Source organism: Pogoniulus pusillus, chromosome 32, assembly GCF_015220805.1.
Source record: "Pogoniulus pusillus isolate bPogPus1 chromosome 32, bPogPus1.pri, whole genome shotgun sequence".
NCBI lineage: Eukaryota > Metazoa > Chordata > Aves > Piciformes > Lybiidae > Pogoniulus > Pogoniulus pusillus.
The window spans coordinates 3,592,472-3,614,298 of NC_087295.1; the positions used below are offsets into that span (position 1 = coordinate 3,592,472).

The window sequence follows — 21,827 nt, forward strand, 5'->3', positions numbered from 1 at the left end:
TGGGTTATTAGCTGATGCAGAATTGAAACATTCAGATACCTGTTTTGCTGTGAACTGATGGCTAAACTGGACACAATTAGATGTTTCAGTCCAGGAAAGGACAGTGGCATGGCAAATAATACTGAGTTATTCAGGAAGAGCATAAACACATTCCTCTGTGGCATACCATGGGAGAAGGTTGCATCTAGAGGAGCTTTGGGGAAGAAGAATGTTTGCCACAGTTGTCAGATGTCATCAAGAGGTAAGAGTATGACTAGATGTGTTAAGCTTAGAAGCTGGTGCAGCCTTAGAAACAGACCACTGACAAGTAGAAATCAGGGCAAAGTTTTCTTCTCAAGCCAAGATTTAGGCATCAGCTGTGTGTAGAGACCGGAGGGAAGAGTCTTTTGCTGTACCTGTCACACTTGTGCTGCTTTCTGGAGAAATGGCCTTGTGGCCATCTGGCCAGTGACTTCTGGTCTGTGGATCTGTGTAGCTGCAGCAGCAGCAGACCAACTCCTGACCCTCATATGACCAACTTCATCCCTATCTTTAGAAGACCTTCAGCTTGGTCTTCCTCACAGGGAATTGCCTTCTCAGCAACTTGCCTGTTCTCTCTCTCCATGTACTTTTACCTGTTGCTCTTCTTAACTCAAAGGGGAAATTATTTTCTCCTCCCAGGTGTTTGTGAGGCATAGTATAGTGTCTGGCATGCTGGGAAGGGGGTGATGTCTGGGTGGAACAGGGCCACCTTGTGCAATATTTTGGCTCTTCTAGAATAAGGAGCATTATGCCCAGCATGGCGTTGCATAACTTGGAGGTACCACTGGCCAGTGAACCTTCTCCTCATCTCTGCCAAGCACACCTATTTCTTTCAGCTGTTTTTGTTTACTACCTCACTTTTATGGCCCTGGGGAAGAGCCCTGTATTTTAACAAGCAACCTGAGATCCCACAGGGAAACTGTGTGTCCTCCTGAGGCACTGGAGGATGTCTTTTTGCCTCCATCATGGACACGCTCAAGTCGCACATCAAGGATAGGATTTTCTGCTAGGAGTCTGTTCCCATGCATGGGAGTACAGAAGGCTCAGCATGTGAGACAGGCCTTGCATTCAGTAGTCTCTTAATTTCTGGACTTGGTACCTTTTATACTTTCATACCCAAGAGTAAATTAGGGGTTTCCAGCAGCAGCACAACTGTCCTTGTCCAAAACCTGATGCATGCCAGGAGGTAGCAGAGAAGAAGGGATCAAAGAAAGAATCACTTGTTTTCATCTGAACTTGTATCACTTTCTTGTTGTCTTCTAAATATAGAGACTCTTGACAAACATTTCTTTGAGATTCAGCTTAGTAATTCTCTTGAAGGTCACATGCACCCATTTTGGCTTTATGGCCTTCTTTAGTAAAAGGTGCTTTCCCTTGTACCACCAAGAGCAGGTAAGGCAAGGTTACCTCTTGCAGCTCTCTCTTTTTGCTCTGAGCACTTGGTTAGCCACATTCCTATGGACACTGGAGCTGTTCCCATCACTTAGCAGTGACCATAGGTTTTCACTTTTTCAGATTCTGTTTTCAGTTTTTCATGATTTTCAGAATTTCTGGCATCAGCAAACGACTTTGGCAGGCACTTTCTTCTTGTACAGTGCTCTCACTGTAGTTATTAGAACTTTTCAGTCTTTGGCTACTAAGTTTTCATAGGTCTTGAGAGCTCCTTAGCTATTCATTCCATGAAAGCCTATTTTATCCCATTCATTCCTTATGAAATTCACCCTTTCATTCTGGCATCATCCAGGCTATATTCCATGGACCTGATCCATCCCAGGGAGAACTTCCATCCAGCCTTCTGTCTTTCCCTGCTGAATAGCTCCTTGTTGCTTCAGTAATTGTCTGGCACTTCGATCCTGCTGTCTTGCTGCCCCTGTGTCCATGCTGAGGGACTGGATGGATGACCCCTGTGAATGAGGGTCAGTGGTGTGCACTGCTGTGTTGGAAGAGTAGTGGGAAGGTCACCAGTGATGTGTGGTTGCCTTGCTGCTTATATGCTTATTTCATCTGCATATAAAACAATGCAGGGTTGAGTGATCCTGGGACAGTGTTAATTTCTGGTCTGACCAAAACAAAACAGTCTACAACTACCTGAAGGGAGGCTGTAGCCAGGTGGAGGTTGGTCTCTTCTCCCAGACAACCAGCAATAGAACAAGGGGACACAGTCTCCAGTTGTGCCAGGGGAAGTATAGGCTGGATGTTAGGAGGAAGTTCTTCAGAGAGAGAGTGATTGGCATTGGAATGGGCTGCCCAGGGAGGTGGTGGAGGCACCATCCCTGGGGGTCTTCAAGCAAAGCCTGGATGAGGCACTTGGTGCCATGGTCTAGTTGACTGGCTAGGGCTGGGTGCTAGGTTGGACTGGCTGAGCTTGGAGGTCTCTTCCAACCTGGCTGATTCTATGATTCTATGATTCTATGACACTGTGTGTATTTACCTTTGGGCCAGTTGAGTATTCAGAAGTAATTCATTCCACAGCTGGTTTCACCCAACGACCCTTGTTGATTGACTTCTCTTGCTCTTCAGAAATCTGCTCTTTTATAGCTGCTGCCAAAGATTATTTCATATTTGTTGAGTGTATGTTCAAAACAACACTGTCAGCTGCCTCACTGCAGTTAGCAGGAAGGCAGCAAACATTTAATGGCATCTGTAACTAATATCCCAGGCTGTCTATCAGGAGCAAACTGTTTTCTATTCTTTTTTATTATTATTATTTTATTCATAATTAACATTTTTTTTGAGGCTTTAATGAGGTGTGAAAAAGAGCCTCCTCTCCTCAAAGCACCTCCACTTACCAACATGGTAAAGAAGAAAAATGTCTGTTGTTGTTCTGCTCTATTCTTATTCTGAACTTGGGTGTCCAGGTTTGGGCTCCCCAGTTTAAGAGACAGAGATTTGCTGGAAGAAGTCCAACAGAGAGCTGTGAGAATGATTGTGGGATTTGAACAATACTCCTATGAAGAAAGACTGGGAGCCCTGGGGCTGTTTAGTCAGGAGAAGACTGAGAGGGGATCTGATCGATGCCTATGTGAGGGGTGGGTGTGAAGATGAAGGTGCCAGGCTCTTTTTGGTGGGCCCCAGTCATAGGACAAGGAGCAACAAGTACAAGCTAGAACAGAAGAGATTCCACTTCAACATAAGGACACACTTGTGTATGGTAAGAGTGATGGAGCCCTGGAACAGGCTGCCCAGAGAGGTTGTGGAGTCTCCTTCTCTGGAGACTTTCAGAGCTTGCCTGGATGCATTCCTGTGTGGCCTGCCCTAGGTGATCCTGCTTTGGTAAGGGGGTTGGACTCAATGATCTTTAAAGATCCCTTCCAACCCCTAATATTCTAATGATAATGGGTTTAAACTGGCAGAGATGAGATTCAATTTAGATGTTAGAAGGGTTTGTTTTTTTTCCAGTGAGGGTGTTGGGACACTGGCACAGATTGCTCAGGGAGGTTGTGGAGCACAGAAGCACAGAATGTGATCAAAGATCACATTCTGTGCTTCTGTGCTCCACCACCTCCCTGGAGATGTTCAAGGCCAGGTTGGATGAGGAGTTGTAGAAAACAAAAGAAGATGTAAGACAGTGCTGAAGACAAGCACTGAGAAGACATTGCACTGAGGCTTCAGTCTCTGATGCTGCCCATCAACTCCTCTGTCACTTCTGGTACTTTCACACATAACAATACTTGTCTGCTGTCCTCTTGTCAGTTCTTTATGCCACTTCATGATGAATTTGCTACTTCATCTGTAAATAAGGTAGCTCAGTAGATAAGAAGGCTCCTAAAAATGTGATGTGCTTGGCATTTGCCATTTATTTGGGTGAAAGCCTGCAGAGGAAAGCTGTGTAGTGCTCAGGTGCTGAGCAGCTGGGAATTTCTCCTGTAGCAGTCTGCTGGCAGTTCCTACCTGGTGTTTATATGGGTACTTCTTGTTTCAGAAACTGATGGCTCTGAGGAGGAATGGCCAGATGTTCCCCAAAGTTTTCCAAGGGCAATTTTGTGCATGCTAAAGGCTTTTAAATGCTCCTGCAGAGCAGTGAGTGCAGCGAAGAATGATCATAGAATCGTAGAATCAAGCAGGTTGGAAGAGACCTCCAAGCTCAGCCAGTCCAACCTAGCACCCAGCCCTGGCCAATCAACCAGACCATGGCACTAAGTACCCCAGCCACTTTTCTTCAACACCTCCAGGCACAACCACTCCACCACCTCCCTGGGCAGCCCATTCCAATGCCAATCACTCTCTCTGACAACAACTTCCTAACAACATCCAGCCTAGACCTCCCTTGGCACAGCTTGAGACTGTGTGCCCTTGTTCTGTTGCTGGGTGCCTGGCAGATGAGCCCAACCCCACCTGGCTACAGCCTCCCTGCAGGTAATTGTAGACAGCAACGAGGTCACTCCTGAGCCTCCATATTATTCATTCTCTCAGTATCTCCTAATACCATTTGCAACTGTGGTTTTTATCATGTTCAGCTGCTTTTCATGCCAGGAAACTTCAGATTCTGCCACACTTTAGCCAGCCAGCACAGGAAAGTTTACTCATGCTATGCAGTTGTGGTAATTCTCAGAGGATATTCATTATTTGGAAAGCAGAGTTCCATACACAGTGAGGAATTCTTACTACAATTAGTTCCCAAATTAATGTATCACTGATTAATAAGATCCAGATTTGTTGGCTTACATCTACTGTATTCAAAAAAATAAATGTCTTTTTTTTTACTTCTCTGTGGTGGCATCTGGGGACTTGGATGCCTCCTTGTATCACTTTTTTACTTTAAATACCTGTGTGCAAAAAGAACCACAGGTGGATTTGCACACTCAGCTTCTGTTTGTCAACCTGCCTGTCTCAGAGAAAAATAAAAGGGACAAATTTGGATGATGTGCCTGATCACAGGCTCACAGATAGCTGGGCTTGGAAGGGACTCAAGGAGATCATTGAGTCCAACTCCCCTGCCAGAGCAGGACCATACAATCCAGCTCAGGTCACACAGGAGCACATCCAGACAGGCCTTGAAAGGCTCCAGAGAAGGAGACTCCACAACCTCTCTGGGCAGCCTGTGCCAGTGCTTTGGAACCCTTACAGTCAAGAAGTTCCCCCTTGTGTTGAGCTGGAACCTCCTGTGCTGCAGCTTCCATCCATTGCTCCTTGTGCTATCCCAGGGAGCACTGAGCAGAGCCTGTCCCCCCTCTCCTGACCCCCAGCCCTCAGATAGTTATAAACACTGATTCAATCCCCTCTCAGTCTTCTCCAGACTGATCAGCACCAGGTCCCTCAGCCTCTCCTCATCAGGCAGTGCTCCAGTCCCTTCATCATCCTTGTAACCCTCCACTGGAGCCTCTGTAGCAGCTCCCTGTCCCTCTTAAACAGAAAAAGGTGTGCCATCTCCTGTGCTTTTCTATAGAGAGGAAAAACCATTGGGAGAGTGCAAGTGCCTCAGAACAAAGCCCAGAACACTATAAAGAAGAGCACAAGAAATATCCTAAAAGCCAGACTATTCAAAAGTCAGCTTAAACGTGTGGGAACTCATTCTGGGGAGTGAGAGTGCATAAAGCATGCTGTGTTTGCCCTCCAGCATCTCCTCAGATTGCCCATTTGAGACAAGCTCATCACAGAGTCATAGAATGGCTGAGGTTGGAAAGGACCTTAGAGATCATCTCTAACCTCCTCGCCATGGGCAGGGACACCTCTCAACTAGACTCAGCTGCTGAAGGTGTCATTCATCCTGGCCTTGGACACCCTCAGGGAGGAGGTACCCACAGCTTCCCTGGGCAGCCTGTGCCAGAGTCTCACCACACTCATACTGAAGAATTTCTGCTCTGAGATCCATTCTAACCCTGCCCTCCTTCGGCTTCAAACCATTCCCCTTTGTCCTATTGCTTTAAGATCCAGTGTAACCCTGCTCTCCCTCAGCTTCAAACCATTCCCCTTTATCCTATTGCTTTAAGATCCAGTGTAACCCTGCTCTCCCTCAGCTTCAAACCATTCCCCTTTGTCCTATTGCTTTAAGATCCAGTCTAACTCTGCTCTCCCTCAGCTTCAAACCATTCCCCTTTGTCCTATTGCTTTAAGATCCAGTGTAACTCTGCTCTCCTCAGCTTCAAACCATTCCCCTTTGTCCTCTTGCTTTAAGATCCAGTCTAACCCTGCTCTCCCTCAGCTTCAAACCATTCCCCTTTGTCCTCTTGCTTTAAGATCCAGTGTAACCCTGCTCTCCCTCGGCTTCAAACCATTCCCCTTTGTCCTCTTGCTTTAAGATCCAGTCTAACCCTGCTCTCCCTCAGCTTCAAACCATTCCCCTTTATCCTATTGCTTTAAGATCCAGTCTAACTCTGCTCTCCCTCAGCTTCAAACCATTCCCCTTTGTCCTATTGCTAGACAGCCTTAGGAAGTCCCTCTGCAGCCTTCCTGTAGGATCCCTTCAGGCATGGGCAGGCAGCTCTAAGGTCCCCCCAGAGTCTTCCTTGCTCCAGGCTGAGCAACCACAGCTCCCTCATCCTATCCTCACAACAGAGGTGTTGCAGCCCTTGGATCATCTTTGTGGCCTCCTCTGGACTCACTCCAGCAGCTCTGTGCCCTCATGATGAGGGCACCAGAAGTGGATGCAGCATTCGAGGTGGGGTTGATGTCCCTGCTTCTCTGTTGTAAGTGGAAGGGCACAAAAACACCCGAGATAACATCTGTAACAAGCAGGGAAGCTTTTCTGGCTGATTTCACAGGGCTTTGGGTCTGGTCAATCTGTAATTTTGGAGAAGGAATTCCACAGCCAGATTTATCTCTAATTACACAGCTGGGAGATGGCAATTGTAAACAACAGCACTTACACGAGGATCTGGTGTTGGGATGTGGAAAGGATAATTGTCTCTTGACAGCCAGGGAGAAGATTACTGGTCAGCTTTGAAAAGTCTTGCCCATTAAATGCATAACAGAACTCAGAAACAGGAAAAAAAACAACCCTACAATATGCAAATATGAGACATTGTGTCCACTTTTAACCCAGTCAGATTAAAACCAAGAGCTGCTCTTCCTTCTCCCCATAGGAATTAAAGGAAACTAATCTTGGAAGGTCCAAAAGTTCTGAATTCATAAGAATTAAGACAAAGCTCAAAGGGAACTCTGGCCCCTTGGCAGTGCCTCTGTGACACTGGGCTGTGTGTCAGGAAAACACCCCCCAAATTAGGCAGGCATTACCTGTTTGCTAAAGGCTCCAGCTTGTATTTGTGTCAGATGCTAAATGGTAAAGCTATTTCTGTCATATTTTAAGCAGCATGGGGAGTCTAAACATGTTCAATAGGTCTACTGACCTTTTCCTGAGTAATGGAAAACTTTCAGCTGTGCCAGTGCAGTATATTTATACCAATATTATTTACAGGCCTTGCCCTCCTTGCTTACTGCTGCTTAGAACTTTAGAACTGCCCCTGAATGAAAGAATACGTGTGTCAGGGGTTTAATACAGAGAAAATGCCTGTAAACATTCTTTAAAACAGATAGGTGCTCTTAGCCATGCTTGCTTTAGCTAATCATAGAATCACTCGGGTTGGAAGAGACCTCTGAGCTCATCCAGTCCAACCTAGCGACTCCAGCACCTCCCTGGGCAGCCCATTCCAATGCCAATCACTCTCTCTGCCAACAACTTCCTCCTCACATCCAGCCTAGACATCCCCTGGCACAGCTTCAGACTGTGTCCCCTTGTTCTGTTGCTGGGTGCCTGGCAGCAGAGCCCAACCCCACCTGGCTACAGCCTCCCTTCAGGCAGCTGCAGACAGCAATGAGCTCTGCCCTGAGCCTCCTCTGCTGCAGGCTGCACCCCCCCAGCTCCCTCAGCCTCTCCTCACAGGGCTGTGCTCCAGGCCCCTCCCCAGCTTTGGCGCCCTCCTGTGGACACCTTCCAGCACCTCAACATCTCTCTGCAATGGAGGAGCCCAGAACTGGACACAGCACTCAAGGGGTGGCCTGAGCAGTGCTGAGCACAGGGGCACAAGAACCTCCCCTGTCCTGCTGGCCACACTGCTCCTGAGCCAGCCCAGGATGCCATTGGCCTGAGCACACTGCTGGCTCATGTCCAGCTCCTATCTCCCAGCACCCTCAGGTCTCTCTCTGCCTGGCTGCTCTCAGCCACTCTGGCCCCAGCCTGTAGTGCTGCTTGGGGTTGTTGTGGCCAAAAGTGTAGAACCCTGCACTTGGCCTTGTTCAGTCTCATCCCATTGCCCTCTGCCCACCCACCCAGCCTGGCAAGGTCCCTCTGCAGGGCTCTCCTACCCTCCAACAGCTCCACAGCTGCTCCTAGCTTGGTGTCATCTGCAAACTTACTGATACTGGACTCAATCCCCTGGTCCAGATCATCAATACAGATATACTAAAGATAATGCCTGTATCTTCAGCAAGTGATGGTCGAGGAGGTGCATCAAACACACCAATATGTTCCCTACAGCAAGTGCTCAAGAGTTTGGAACGTTTGGAAATTCCTATGAGCCTCTTCACTGTTCCTGTACTTGCAGTCCAACAGGTTTTCAAGAGCACATGGAGGTTGGGCAGTTTCTTGTGATGCATGGCACAAATCCAGGCTGGCTGCAGAATGGGTTGAAAGTAGCTTTGAATAAAGAGCTTTGGGTGAATTGATTGCTGAGAAGCTCACCCTGGTGTATTGGTTGCTGAGAAGCTCACCCTGAGCTGGCAGTGCCCTCATGCAGCCTAGAAGGCAAATTGGGTGCTGGGCTGTGTCAGGAGTGTGGCCAGAAGAGCAAGAGAGGGGATTCTGCCTCTTTACTTTGCTCTGGTGAGCCCCCACCTCAAATACTGTGTCCAGTGCTGGTGTCTCCAGCATAAGGACACAGAGCTGTTGGAGAGAGTCCAGACAAGGGCCACAAAGATGATCCAAGGGCTGGAACAATGGATGAGGCAATCAGTGCCATGGTCTGGTTGACTGGATAGGGCTGGGTGCTAGGTTGGACTGGATGAGCTTGGAGGTCTCTTCCAACCTGGTTCATTCTATGATTCTATGATTCTATGATTCTATGATAGGCTGAAGGGAGCTGCAATTGCTCAGCCTGGAGCAGGATCTCTGGGGGGATCTTAGAGCTGCCTGCCAATGCCTGAAGGGACCCTACAGGAAGGCTGCAGAGGGACTTTTCCTAAGGCTGTCTAGCAGTAGAACAAGGGGGAATGGTTTGAAGCTGAGGGAGAGCAGGGCTAGACTGGATCTTAGGAAGAAGTTATTCAGTATGATGGTGGTGAGAGTCTGGCACAGGCTGCCCAGAGAGGTTGTGGATGCCTCCTCCCTGGGGGTGTTCAGTGTCGAGCTGGATGAGTCCTTGAGCAGCTGAGTCTAGTTGAGAGGCATGCCTGCCTGTGGCAGGGAGGTTGGAGTAGATGATCTCTGAGATTGTTTCCAACTTCAGCCATTCCATGATTCTCTGAGAGTGTATTTAGCTTTCAAACTGTGCAGTCTGATGATCTGAGCTGACCTGACCTCCAAGCTCCCTTGAAAATGGACCTAGCATATTTATTTCTCACATTGGACAGATATCTGAAAGACCTGAATCATCCCTCCTAAGGAAATCAGCGCAGATGGAAGGTGGAAACCATTACATCTGGGCTCAGCAATCTGGTGCAAGCACATATCCTCACAATTTTTTTTCCAGGGAATATTTCATCATGAAAAAGGAAAGAGTTTGCTTTTATTCTGATGTTATTTCATTCTGATATTATTTATCAGAGTGAGGACCTGTTCCCTCTCTGTTCCAAAGGGCAGTCTGTTCCTCAGGCTTCTTTGGGATTGCTTTGTATACAGGAATGCACTCTGAAAAGCAGCTGACTGGCCCAATGTATGCACGATGGGATGTACAATCTCAGTGAAGGGCAGAGAATCATAGAATCATCTAGTTTGGAAAAGACCTCCAAGATCATCCAGTCCAACCTAGCACCCAGCCCTGTCCAATCAACCAGACCATGGCACTAAGTGCCTCAGGCAGGCTTTGCTTGAACATGTCCAGGGACAGCAACTCCATCATCTCCCTGGGCAGCCCATTCCAATGCCAATCACTCTCTCTGACAACAACTTCCTCCTAACACCCAGCCTAGACCTGCCCTGGCACAGCCTGAGACTGTGTCCCCTTGTTCTGTTGCTGGCTGCCTGGCAGCAGAGCCCAACCCCACCTGGCTACAGCCTCCCTTCAGGTAGCTGCCGACAGCAATGAGCTCTGCCCTGAGCCTCCTCTGCTGCAGGCTGCACCCCCCCAGCTCCCTCAGCCTCTCCTCACAGGGCTCTGCTCCAGGCCCCTCCCCAGCTTTGGCGCCCTCCTGTGGACACCTTCCAGCACCTCAACATCTCTCTGCAATGCAGGAGCCCAGAACTGGACACAGCACTCAGGGGGTGGCCTGAGCAGTGCTGAGCACAGGGGCAGAAGAACCTCTCTTGTCCTGCTGCCCACACTGCTCCTGAGCCAGCCCAGGATGTCATTGACTCTCCTGCCCACCTGGGCACTGCTGGATTTCTTGTGCATCCTGTTCATGGTATCTGAAGATCCTTCTCTGTTCACACACAGAAGTTAAGATGTGTGGGAAGCTGCAGTCCTAGCTGAAAGATTGGTGCTTATTTTTTATTATCACAGGATCAAGGATGTCAGGGGTTGGAAGGGATCCAAAGTGATCACAGGATCTCAGGGGTTGGAAGGTACCCAAAGAGGTCATCAAGTCCAACTTCCCTGCCAGAGCAGGACTGATCTAGCTCAGGATACACAGGAACACATCCAGACAGGCCTTGAAAGTCTCCAGAGAAGGAGACTCCATGACCTCTCTGGGGAGCCTGTTCCAGTGCTCTGAGACCCTTACAGTCAAGAAGTTCCCCCTTGTGCTGAAATGAAACCTCCTGTGCTGCAGCTTCCATCCATTGCTCCTTGTCCTATCCCAGGGAGCAAATGAACAGAGCCTAGCATTTCCACATCTCAGGTTTGAACATCCACTCTTTCAATTGAGTTATTTACTTCCCTTCTGTACATAGTGCAAAGAGGAGGAGAAAAATAGTAGATAAATGATAACATAGCTCTTGCCATTTCCCTCCTTAATACTCTGCCCTTCCTAAGGTCTTTAATGTGTATTGAGAGTCAAGTCCTGGCCTTCCTCATTCTCTTTTGGTTTCCACTTAAGTCCTGCTGTGATTTTCCAGTAACCTTTTCTTATTATTATTAGTGTGCTCAGGGCAGCAGGGCCTCACCGTACTCAACCTTTTTTTACAAGCCCAGAAGAGGGAAAATAATTGCAGACCTCAAGTATATTTTGATATCATGTGGTTCCACTGGTATATACCATATTCCCTAGGAGGTGATTCCATTGATTCATTGGAAAGCATTCTGGTCTTCTGGCTACATCTTCCATTCCTTTCCTTTTGAGCTTTGCTGTTGCCCACCGAGGGTTCCGAGTCAGGAACATGCCATTACTTATGGAAACAGACAGATGCTCTCCATTAAGGGTAGTGCAACTCCTAGCCCCTTGCAAAACACAGCTCTCTTCAACACAATGGTTTGTTGTTTCCTTGGATTTCAACTTCAGTTAGACTGTGTTGTTCTGAGGGGTGCAACTTGGTGGATCAGACTCATTATTACTGAGTGTCAGTTTGGAGAAGAGAAGGCTCTGAGGGGACCTTATTGTGGCCTTCCAGGATCTGAAAGGGGCCACAAGAAAGGTGGGGAGGGGCTTTTTAGACTGTCAAGTAGTGATAGGACTGGGGGGAAATGGAGCAAAACCAGAAATGGGTAGATTCAGACTGGATGTTAGGAAGAAGTTCTTTGTCACAGGTTGCGGTACCATTATATCAGGGGGTAATAAGAGATGGGGCAAAGGCCTGATACAACTATATCCAACAGTTCTTCACTGTGGGAGTGGTGAGACACTGGCACAGGATGCCCAGGGAGGTGGTGGAAGCCTCATCCCTGGAGATTTAAGGCCAGGGTGGATGTGGCTCTGATCAAGCTGAGCTAGTGTGAGGTGTCCCTGCCCGTGGCAGGGAGGTTGGAACTGGCTGATCCTTGAGGTGCCTTCCAGCCCTGACAACTGTGTGAAAAAGGGGCAGCAAAGGAAATGGCATCCTGGCTGAGGAGCTTAATTTCCTTCAGCATTTGCCAAGGTAGCTAATCCATCTTATGGGAAAAGAGTTAGAAGAATAAGACATTGCCTATTTTTTTGATTGAGTTTGATAAAGTCACAAAACCATGGCATCCCCCAGCTAGGGCAGCTTTGACTTTCCAGCTTTTGATTGCTATATTCAAGGCTTTCTTTCTACACAAACTTCATCATTAACAGGAGTTACTGAGATCTACTGCAGAGAGTCCAAGGGAGGGCTCCAAGGATGCTGAAGGGGCTGCAGCACTGCCTGATGAGGGAAGGCTGAGAGCCCTGGGGCTGCTTAGTCTGCAGAGGAGAAGGCTGAGAGGAGATATGATCAATGTCCATCAATATCTGAGGGCTGGGGGTCAGGAAGGAAAGGACAGGGACAGCCTCTGCTCACTTGTGCCCTGGCATAGGACAAGGGGCAAGGGGTGGAAACTACAGCACAGGAAGTTTCACCTCAACACGAAGAACAACTTCTTGACTGTAAGCATCTCAGAGCCCTGGCACAGGCTGCCCAGAGGGGTGGTGGAGTCTCCTTCTCTGAAGCCTTTCCAGCCCTGTCTGGATGTGTTCCTGTGTGACCTGCTCTAGATCCTCTGGTCCTGCTCTGACAGGGGAGTTGGACTGGAAGATCTCCAGAGGTCCCTTCCAGCCCCTATCATTCTGTGAGCCTGTGAGTCGAACTGCCTAATTCTTTCTGCTTCAGAGACAGGTCATGCTGGCAAAGTTCCTCATAGAATCATAGAATCAACCAGGTTGGAAGAGACCTCCAAGATCATCCAGGCCAACCTAGCACCCAGCCCTAGCCAGTCAACCAGACCATGGCACTAAGTGCCTCATCCAGTCTTTTCTTCAACACCTCCAGGGACGGTGCCTCCACCACCTCCCTGGGCAACCCATTCCAATGCCAATCACTCTCTCTGTGAAGAACTTCCTTCCTCCTGATGCCATATATCAATACACTAATATCAACTGCCTAATTAAAACTCTGGAATACATACCTTGGCAATTAGTTACCTGATACAGGGAGCTTGGTTAGCCTAGAAAATAAACCCTAAAAAAAAAAAAAGAAGGCCTTTACAATCTGTGAGTGATTTAAGTCAGACTGAAAACCACTGCTTTTGCACAGTATCAGATGACATTTACTGTCATAGGTATTCACCCAAGGCTCTGTTTGTACAATATACCATAGGCCAGCACCACTGCCAAACCTGTGAGATCAAATGTGGTAAGTGACTGTTGTTGTTGAGGTCTGATCCACCAGAAGAAAAACACAAGTCTGGAATTCCCGAAAGCTCCATGGGAAAAGGGAAAAGGAGTTCCCAGAAATAGACTGCAAAACGAATGCTCTTCCCTTTTGAAACGAGCTGCCCAAGGGCTTTCCAAAAGCAGATGAATGTGCTTGACCTGAGGAGTGTTTATCAACTGTCTGCTTGGCAGCTTTGCTCACTTGAAAATGGGCTTAAGCTGAAGATCTGAGAAGAGGAGGTTTTGCAGTCATCCTTCTAGTAAAGCTTCCTGTCCTCCCACTAACTCCTCCTTCAATAAGAAATACATCAGAAAGAAAAGAAAAGAGTGGCACTGTTGTGGGTTGTCAGCAAGAAGGTACAAATTGACTCAAGAATTACACAGTTTAGATGCCCAGGCACACCAGGACAGAGAATTTGGGACACACACACAGAGACAGATATTTTTAGTGTCATGAGGGTGGTGAGACCCTGGAAGGAGTTGCCCAGGGAGGTGGTGGAAGGTCCATCCCTGGAGGTGTTTAAGGCCAGGCTGGATGAGGCTCTAGAGAGCCCGGTCTAGTGTGAGGTGTCCCTGCCCATGGTGGGGGGGTTGGAACTGGATGATCTTTGTCCCTTCCAGGTCCCTTCCAACCTTGACTGACTCTGTGATTCTGTGACATTTCTAACTTATTTCACAGTGTTTATAAATGCCCTTTTTTGCAAACAGAATTGGCTAAGATTTGAAGTAGTACCACAAGGGCAAAGAGATGCTTCAAGCTTTCAGTTAACCTCAAAAGAGAAAGCAAAGGTAGCTTTGGAGTAAGTAAATGCTGCAACCTCAGTTTAGGAATTTAAGCAATTGGAATGGGCTGCCCAGGGAGGTGGTAGAGTCCCCATCCCTGGAGGTGTTTACAAGGAGGTTGGATGAGGCTCTTAGTGCCATGGGTTAATTAGAAGGGTTAGGTGATAGGTTGGACTTGATGATCCTAGAGGTCTTTTCCAACCTGGTCAATTCTGTGATTCTGTGAAGTAGCAAATGCTGTTCCCTGCTGAGTGATGCAGTACCTCTGATAGAAAACATGCAGCTCATTTTGCTTGCAGATTTCAGTTGCTTTAGCATGCTTGCTAAAGTGGGAGCTTTAAGGATGCAGTAGCTGCAGCTGAGAAAACTGAATCAGCAGGTTAAACCCCTGAATGCATGGAACTCTGTTGTATCTTTGCAGGAAAGGAAAGGCTGCTTTGCAGCAAGCACCATTCCATGTTTTTTGGGGGGGCAGGAGTTGTGGTTTTGTTCTTTGCTAATGCAGTGCTTTGCACAACTGGTTCTTGATCCTGGTTGGTGACTCTTCAGCACTCGAGAAATAAATAACAGGGATGGCATTTTAAGGCTCCTGTCCTGTAAGTTACTGGTCCAAAGCCACAGGGTGAAGTGAGGCAGAGCCAGATTTAGCATGCAAGGAATTTCTTTCACCCAGAGTCAGCCTCAGACCATTGTTTTGCTTCTCTTTATCAAGTGACCTTCTCCGGTGTGTTTCAATACGTCACACGGTCTTGGCATGCCGCTGCCGGCACCTCTGCTCCTCTGACTCACTGCAAAGACAATTGGACTGCAAGCAGCTCCTTCCTTCTAGATGTGATGTTCATGAGGAGAGCTTCACAAGTGCAGAAGTAAGCCCTGGGAGTCGTGCAGATCACAGAATCACTTAGGTTGGAAAAGACCCCTGGGATCATCGAGTCCAACCATTAACCCTGCTTGACAAAATTCACCCCTAAACCTTATCCCCAAGCACCTCATCTAAACGACCTTTAAACACAGGCAGGGTTGGTGACTCAGCCACCTCCCTGGGCGTCCTGTTCCAGTGTCTGACCACTCTTGCTGTGAAAACTTTTTTCCCCAGTGTCCAGTCTAAACCTACCCAGTCACAGCTTGAGTCAATTCCCTCTTCTTCTATTACTAATTACCTGTGAGAAGAGACCAGCACAAACCACAATGTCCTTTAAGGTAGCTGCAGACAGTGATGAGGTCACCCCTCAGCCTCTCTTTCCTCTCACTAACCATTCCCAGCTCCTGCAGTCGCTCCTCATCAGATTTATTCTCCAGGCCCTTCCCCATCTTCTTTGCCCTCCTCTGCACTGGCTCCAGCACCTCAAAATCTCTCTTACATTGAGGTGCCCAAAACTCGAGGTGTGGCCTCACCAGAGCAGAGTACAAGAGGACAATCAGCTCCCTGCCCCTGTTGGCCACAGTGTTCCTAACGCAAGCCAGAATGCCATTGGCTTTCTTGGCCATCTGGGCACACTGCTGGCTCATGTTCAGGCACTTGTCAGCTGGAACCCCCAGATTTGTTAGGCGATAGGCAGGCTACTGTGCTTTAGGACCTCAGCATACAATGAGGGTAGTGAAACACTGGCATAGAGAGATGGTAGAAGCACCATCCCTGGGCACATCCAAGATTAGATTGGATGGGGCCCTAAGCAACCCCTGAGTACTTGAAGATGTTTCTGCTCACTGCAGGAAGCTTCTATAGTTCTTCAGCAACCCAAAATGTTCTGTGGTTCTATAAGGCACTTTTTGATGGGACTTGGTGCAGATGGAGTACCCAAAACAGAGCTGGTAGCATGATCTTAAGTCTAATGACTTTTTTTCTCTTTCTAATGACTTCTTTTCTCTGCATCTGCTGGAGAGGGTCTAGTAGAGAGCTACGAGGATGATGAGGGAACTGGAGCACTGCCTGATGAGGAGAGGCTGAGGGACCTGTTAGTCTGGAGAAGAGAAGACTGAGAGGGGATTTAATAAGTGGTTTTAAACATCTGAGGGCTGGGGGTCAGGAGCTGGGGGAACAGGCTCTGCTCACTGCTCCCTGGGATAGGACAAGGAGCAATGGATGGAAGCTGCAGCACAGGAGGTTCCAGCTCAACACAAGGGGGAACTTCTTTACTGTAAGGATCCCAGAGCACTGGAACAGGCTCCCCAGAGAGGTCATGGAGTCTCCTTCTCTGGAGCCTTTCAAGGCCTGTCTGGATGTGTTCCTGTGTGACCTGAGCTAGATCAGTCCTACTCTGGCAGGGAGGTTGGACTTGATGATTTCTTTGGGTCCCTTCCAACCCCTGAGATCCTGTGATCTCTTTGGATCCCTTCCAACCCCTGACATCCTTGATCCTGTGATAATAAAAAATAAGCACCAATCTTTCAGCTAGGACTGCAGCTTCCTACACATCTTAACTTCTGTGTGTGAACAGAGAAGGATCTTCAGATACCATGAACAGGATGCACAAGAAATCCAGCAGTGTGCCCAGGTGGGCAGCAGAGCCAATGGCATCCTGGGCTGGCTCAGGAGCAGTGTGGGCAGCAGGCCAAGGGAGGTTCTTCTGCCCCTGTGCTCAGCACTGCTCAGGCCACCCCTTGAGTGCTGTGTCCAGTTCTGGGCTCCTGCATTGCAGAGAGATGTTGAGGTGCTGGAAGGTGTCCACAGGAGGGCGCCACAGCTGGGGAGGGGCCTGGAGCACAGCCCTGTGAGGAGAGGCTGAGGGAGCTGGGGGGGTGCAGCCTGCAGCAGAGGAGGCTCAGGGCAGAGCTCATTGCTGCCTGCAGCTGCCTGAAGGGAGGCTGTAGCCAGGTGGGGTTGGGCTCTGCTGCCAGACACCCAGCACCAGAACAAGGGGACACAGTCTGAAGCTGTGCCTGGGGAGGTCTAGGCTGGTTGTTAGGAGGAAGTTGTTGTCAGAGAGAGTGCCATGATCTAACTGACTGGCCAGGGCTGGGTGCTAGGTTGGACTGGATGAGCTTGGAGATCTTTTCCAACCTGGTTGATTCTCTTGTTCTATGCCTTCAATTCATGTGCTTCACCTCTTGATTGTGTGGCACCCATGACATGTGGGCAGGGTATTCTGCCCTGACTTTGCAACCAGTGGGTCTCTTATTCAGAACAATACTTCCTTTAGCTCCGGAGAAGAGAGCCCTCACTGCAGCATGTATCCACCTGTCTGACATGATTACTTCCAGCAAAGTCAATGGAATTCTTTGCACAGGATATGGTCCAGTGTGAAGAAGTTCTTTAAAGCATAGGATCAAACACATGAGTGTGTTTATGTGCTGGGGTACAGCCATTTTCAGAGAGAGACAGAGCAAATATTATTACCAAGTCAAAGAATGGCTCAGGCTGGAAGAGACCTCCAAAGGTCCTCTAGGCTTGCAGTCAGCAGGGACATCCTCCCCTAGATCAGGTTGCCAGAGCTTGAACTTGAATATCTCCAGGGATGGGAACTCAGCTACCTCCCTGGGCAACCTGTTGCAGTGTTCCATCTCTGTCGTGGTGAAGAACTTGTTCCTAACATCCAATCTACATCTCCTCTGATTTCAAACCATTGGCTCTCATCCTGTCCCTGCAGGCCTTTGCAAACAGTCCCTCTGCAGCCTTCTTGTAGCCCCCTTCAGGTACTGGCAGGCTGCTATTAGGTCTCCCTGGAGCCTTCTCTTCTGCAGGCTGACAAACCCCAGCTCTCTCAGCCTGTCTTCATAGCAGAGGTGCTCCAACCCCCTGATTAAGGACCATGAGACAGTGCTATTAAGGGTGTAATGTACAAAGGGTGTGAGGCTTAGGACAGGAATAGGGTAGGAAAGGAAGGGCAATAATCTCAGTCGCTTAAAGAGGGTAACTTGTCCAAGCATCTGCTCCAAATCTCTTTGAAGGTGCCTCAGTGAAGTCTTTGCTTTTGCCTTGAAGTTCCAGCTTAAGGAATGAAATGGTTATAAAAAGAGCATTACAGGTGGGCACGGGCTGCAAATATGTTCCCTTTTCTGTAAAGAAAAAACAAACCAACAAGCTAATTAAAAATCATTTCCTCTTCTGATTCCTGGCCAAAACCTATTTTCAGGACTTTTGTGCTTGCCTTCAAGCAGCCAATGAAATCTCAGGCACCTAAAACTAACAGAGGCTTAGGACTTGGATGTACTTAGGACTTGGCTGGTAAAAAAAATGGAGAAAAGAGGGGGGAAAAAAGGATATTATTTAAAAATATTTTCCTAGATTGTAATTTTTATGTTAATGCACATTTTAGGTGTTAATTTTGGCTGGTGAATAGCTCTTTTTATTAAAACAACAACTTAGCCATTCGCAGGCAGCTCAGCTCAGATCCTGTGTAGTCTTAGATTTCTGTGCTTGCTATTTCCAGGGCACACAGAAGAGCAACTCCCTTTAGAACTGGGATGTGAGGTACATGCAGGTTGAATAATGGCAGTGTAAAATCATGGGCACTGTGCACCCAGGGCTGCCTGCACTGTGAGTAGAGCCACACTCTTCATAGAGTGAATCAGAGGCTCATAGAATGGTTTGGGTTGGAAGGGACCTCCAAAGCTCATCCAGTCCAACCCCCTCTGCAGTCAGCAGGAGCATCCTCAACTAGAGCAGGTTGCTCAGAGCCCTGTCAAGCCTCACCTTGAATATCTCCAGGGATGGGACCTCAACCACCTCCCTGGGCAACCTGTTGCAGTGCTCCACCACCCTCGTGATAAAGAACTTGTTCCTAACATCCAATCTCAATCTGCTCTTCTCCAGACTGAAGCCACTGCCCCTTGTATTATCACTACAGGCCTCTCTCCATCCTTTTTGTAGCCCTCTGCAGATACTAGAAGGCCATTATTAGGTCTCCCCAGAGCCTTTTCCTCCCCAGGTTGAACAACCCCAGCTCCCTTAGCCTGTCTTCATAGCAGAGCTGTTCTAACCCCTTTGGTAGTTCTCATCTCAAGTGCTGAATGGCAGCACAACTCTGGGGTGTGGCAGCCACTCCACCCAGCTTGGTGTCATCAGCAAACTTGCAAGAGTGAATACCAGCCTTTCCTTGTCTCTAGAGTCTCTGTGCAACAGCAGCCTGAGGCCACAGCCTGGGGGAGCTTAGAGAGTGAAGGTGCAGGGCATGCATGAATTTGAGTTGAGCAGCTCATCATCTGATTGGCAATGCTATGTTCCCTGGAGAAGGGAAGCTTCTGCTGGTGCACTCAAACCCACCTGCCGTGTCTGGTCATCTTGATTTCAGTGTCCCTCTGTTGGTGTCCCAGTTACAAGGTGAGGTTCATCACCTCCTTTTTCTAGGTATGGAAGCAAATTCACAGTGGTTGTGGTAGACCCTGCTAGTGTAACGAGATGAAAATGGCTGTAAGGAGGTTTATATCCTCTCCTCAGAGCAGGGCTTGGTCACTTACCATAGAATGGTTTAGGTTGGAAGGGACCTCAAAGCTCAGCCAGTTCCAACCCCCTGCCATAGGCAGGGACACCTCCCACTAGAACAGGTTGCTCAAGGCCTCATCCAGCTTGGCCTTGAACACCTCCAGGGAGCATCCACAACCTCCCTGGGCACTTCATACTCTACAGGAGATTAATTTTAAATCCTTTTTGACCAACCATCAGTTTTTCTGCCCTCACCTGGCCTCTGAAGCTCATTGATCTCCACACCTCTCCTTATCTCTGACTTAATATTTTGCACCAATGCTTTCTCCATTCACTGATTTTGGAGTCTGGTGGCTTCCAGAGAGGAAACCATTAGTAAGGAGACCTACTCAGTTCAGTGCTTGGGACAATGGACTTTCACAGTATCACAGAATCACCAAGGTTGGAAGAGACCTCATAGATCATCAAGTCCAACCCTTTACCACAGAGCTCAAGGCTAGACCATGGCACCAAGTGCCACGTCCAATCCTGCCTTGAACAGCTCCAGGGACGGCGACTCCACCACCTCCCCGGGCAGCCCATTCCAGTGTCCAATGACTCTCTCAGTGAAGAACTTTCTCCTCACCTTGAGCCTAAATTTCCCCTGGCACAGCCTGAGGCTGTGTCCTCTTGTTCTGGTGCTGGCTGCCTGAGAGAAGACAGCAACCTCTCCCTGGCCACAACCACCCCTCAGGTAGTTGTAGACAGCAATAAGGTCTCCCCTGAGCCTCCTCCAGGCTAAACAATCCCAGCTCCCTCAGCCTTTCCCCTTACATGGTTTGCCATGAAGGAGCATCTGTTGGGGTGGCAGATACTGCATCTTACAAGCACAGAGGAAGGCTCTGCCACATTGAAGGGGAACTAAAGCTATGCAGCACAAGCAAGCAATTTTTTTTCCAGAGAGGAAAATAATCTCAGCCTGGACAAGAGAAGGCTTCAAGGAGACCTTATAGTCTGAAGGGGCCTAGAGGAGGGATGGGGAGGGACTGTTGACAAGGACTTGTAATGACAGGATGAGGAGGAATGGGTTTAAATTGGCAGAGGGGAGATTGAAACTGGATGTTAGGAAAGGGTTCTTTGCAGTGAGGGTGGTGAGGCACTGGCACAGGTTGCCCAGGGAGGTTGTGGATGACAGAAGCACAGAAGGTGACCAAAGATCCCATTCTGTGCTTCTGTCATCCACCACCTCCCTGGAGGTGTTCAGGACCAGGCTGGATGAGACCTTGAGTAACCCGTTCTATTGGGATGTGCCCCTGCCTATGGCAGGGAGTTGAAACTGGAGGTCCCTTCCAACCTAAACCAAACGTGGGTGATTCTTAACAAAAACTTTTCACCCTGCTAAATTTCAAGCCCCTTTCTCCAAGACATGGAGCCACTGGAACAGCTATTAAAAAAAAACCAACCCACCAAACCAACCCAAAACTAGGAATAGTAACATGTTTTCCTTCTCAGTTGTTCTCAGAAAAGTTCTTCTGTTGTTCTCAGAAATGGCTGAACCAATTCAGCCTGATTTATTTATTTTGGAGAGAATCAGCATGGGGAAATTTTCAGCCCAACTGGTTGGCTCCTCTCAAAGTTTGGCAAAGTTTAGTGCAAGTGAATGTGGTCTTAACACTGACACGTCAAGACCAAGCTTCCTTATCAGCAGTGCTCCTTGCTTATTGTGGTGTGTTGGTTTGAGGTTCATTTGGGGGATATTTTAATGAGAGAAATTAGACTCTTGGCTGTGAAAAGAAAATGGTAGTGATGTATTTGTTCTGCTGAGGGACATAGAAACAAGGACACAAAGATAAGGTTAGTCTGTGGCTGCCTGGGACATTGAGATGCTTGAGCGTGTCCAGAGAAGGGCGACGAGGCTGGGGAGAGGCCTTGAGCACAGCCCTATGAGGAGAGGCTGAGGGAGCTGGGATTGGTTAGCCTGGAGAAGAGGAGGCTCAGGGGTGACCTTATTGCTGTCTGCAACTACCTGAAGGGAGGTTGTGGCCAGGAGGAGGTTGCTCTCTTCTCTCAGGTGGCCAGCACCAGAACAAGAGGGCACAGCCTCAGGCTGCACCAGGGGAGATTTAGGCTGGAGGTGAGGAGAAAGTTCTTCACTGAGAGAGTCATTGGACACTGGAATGGGCTGCCCGGGGAGGTGGTGGAGTCGCCGTCCCTGGAGCTGTTCAAGGCAGGACTGGACGTGGCACTTGGTGCCATGGTCTGGCCTTGAGCTCTGTGGTAAAGGGTTGGACTTGATGATCTGTGAGGTCTCTTCCAACCTTGGTGATACTGTGATACTATCTCTGCC

General features: G+C 48.5%; 1 protein-coding gene across 1 annotated transcript in view; it reads left to right on the plus strand.

Annotated features, from left to right (window-relative positions):
* The window catches only part of EPDR1 (ependymin related 1), a 34,303-nt gene that overhangs the window by 5,508 nt on the left and 6,968 nt on the right, over nucleotides 1-21,827 (plus strand). The window lies entirely within an intron of this gene.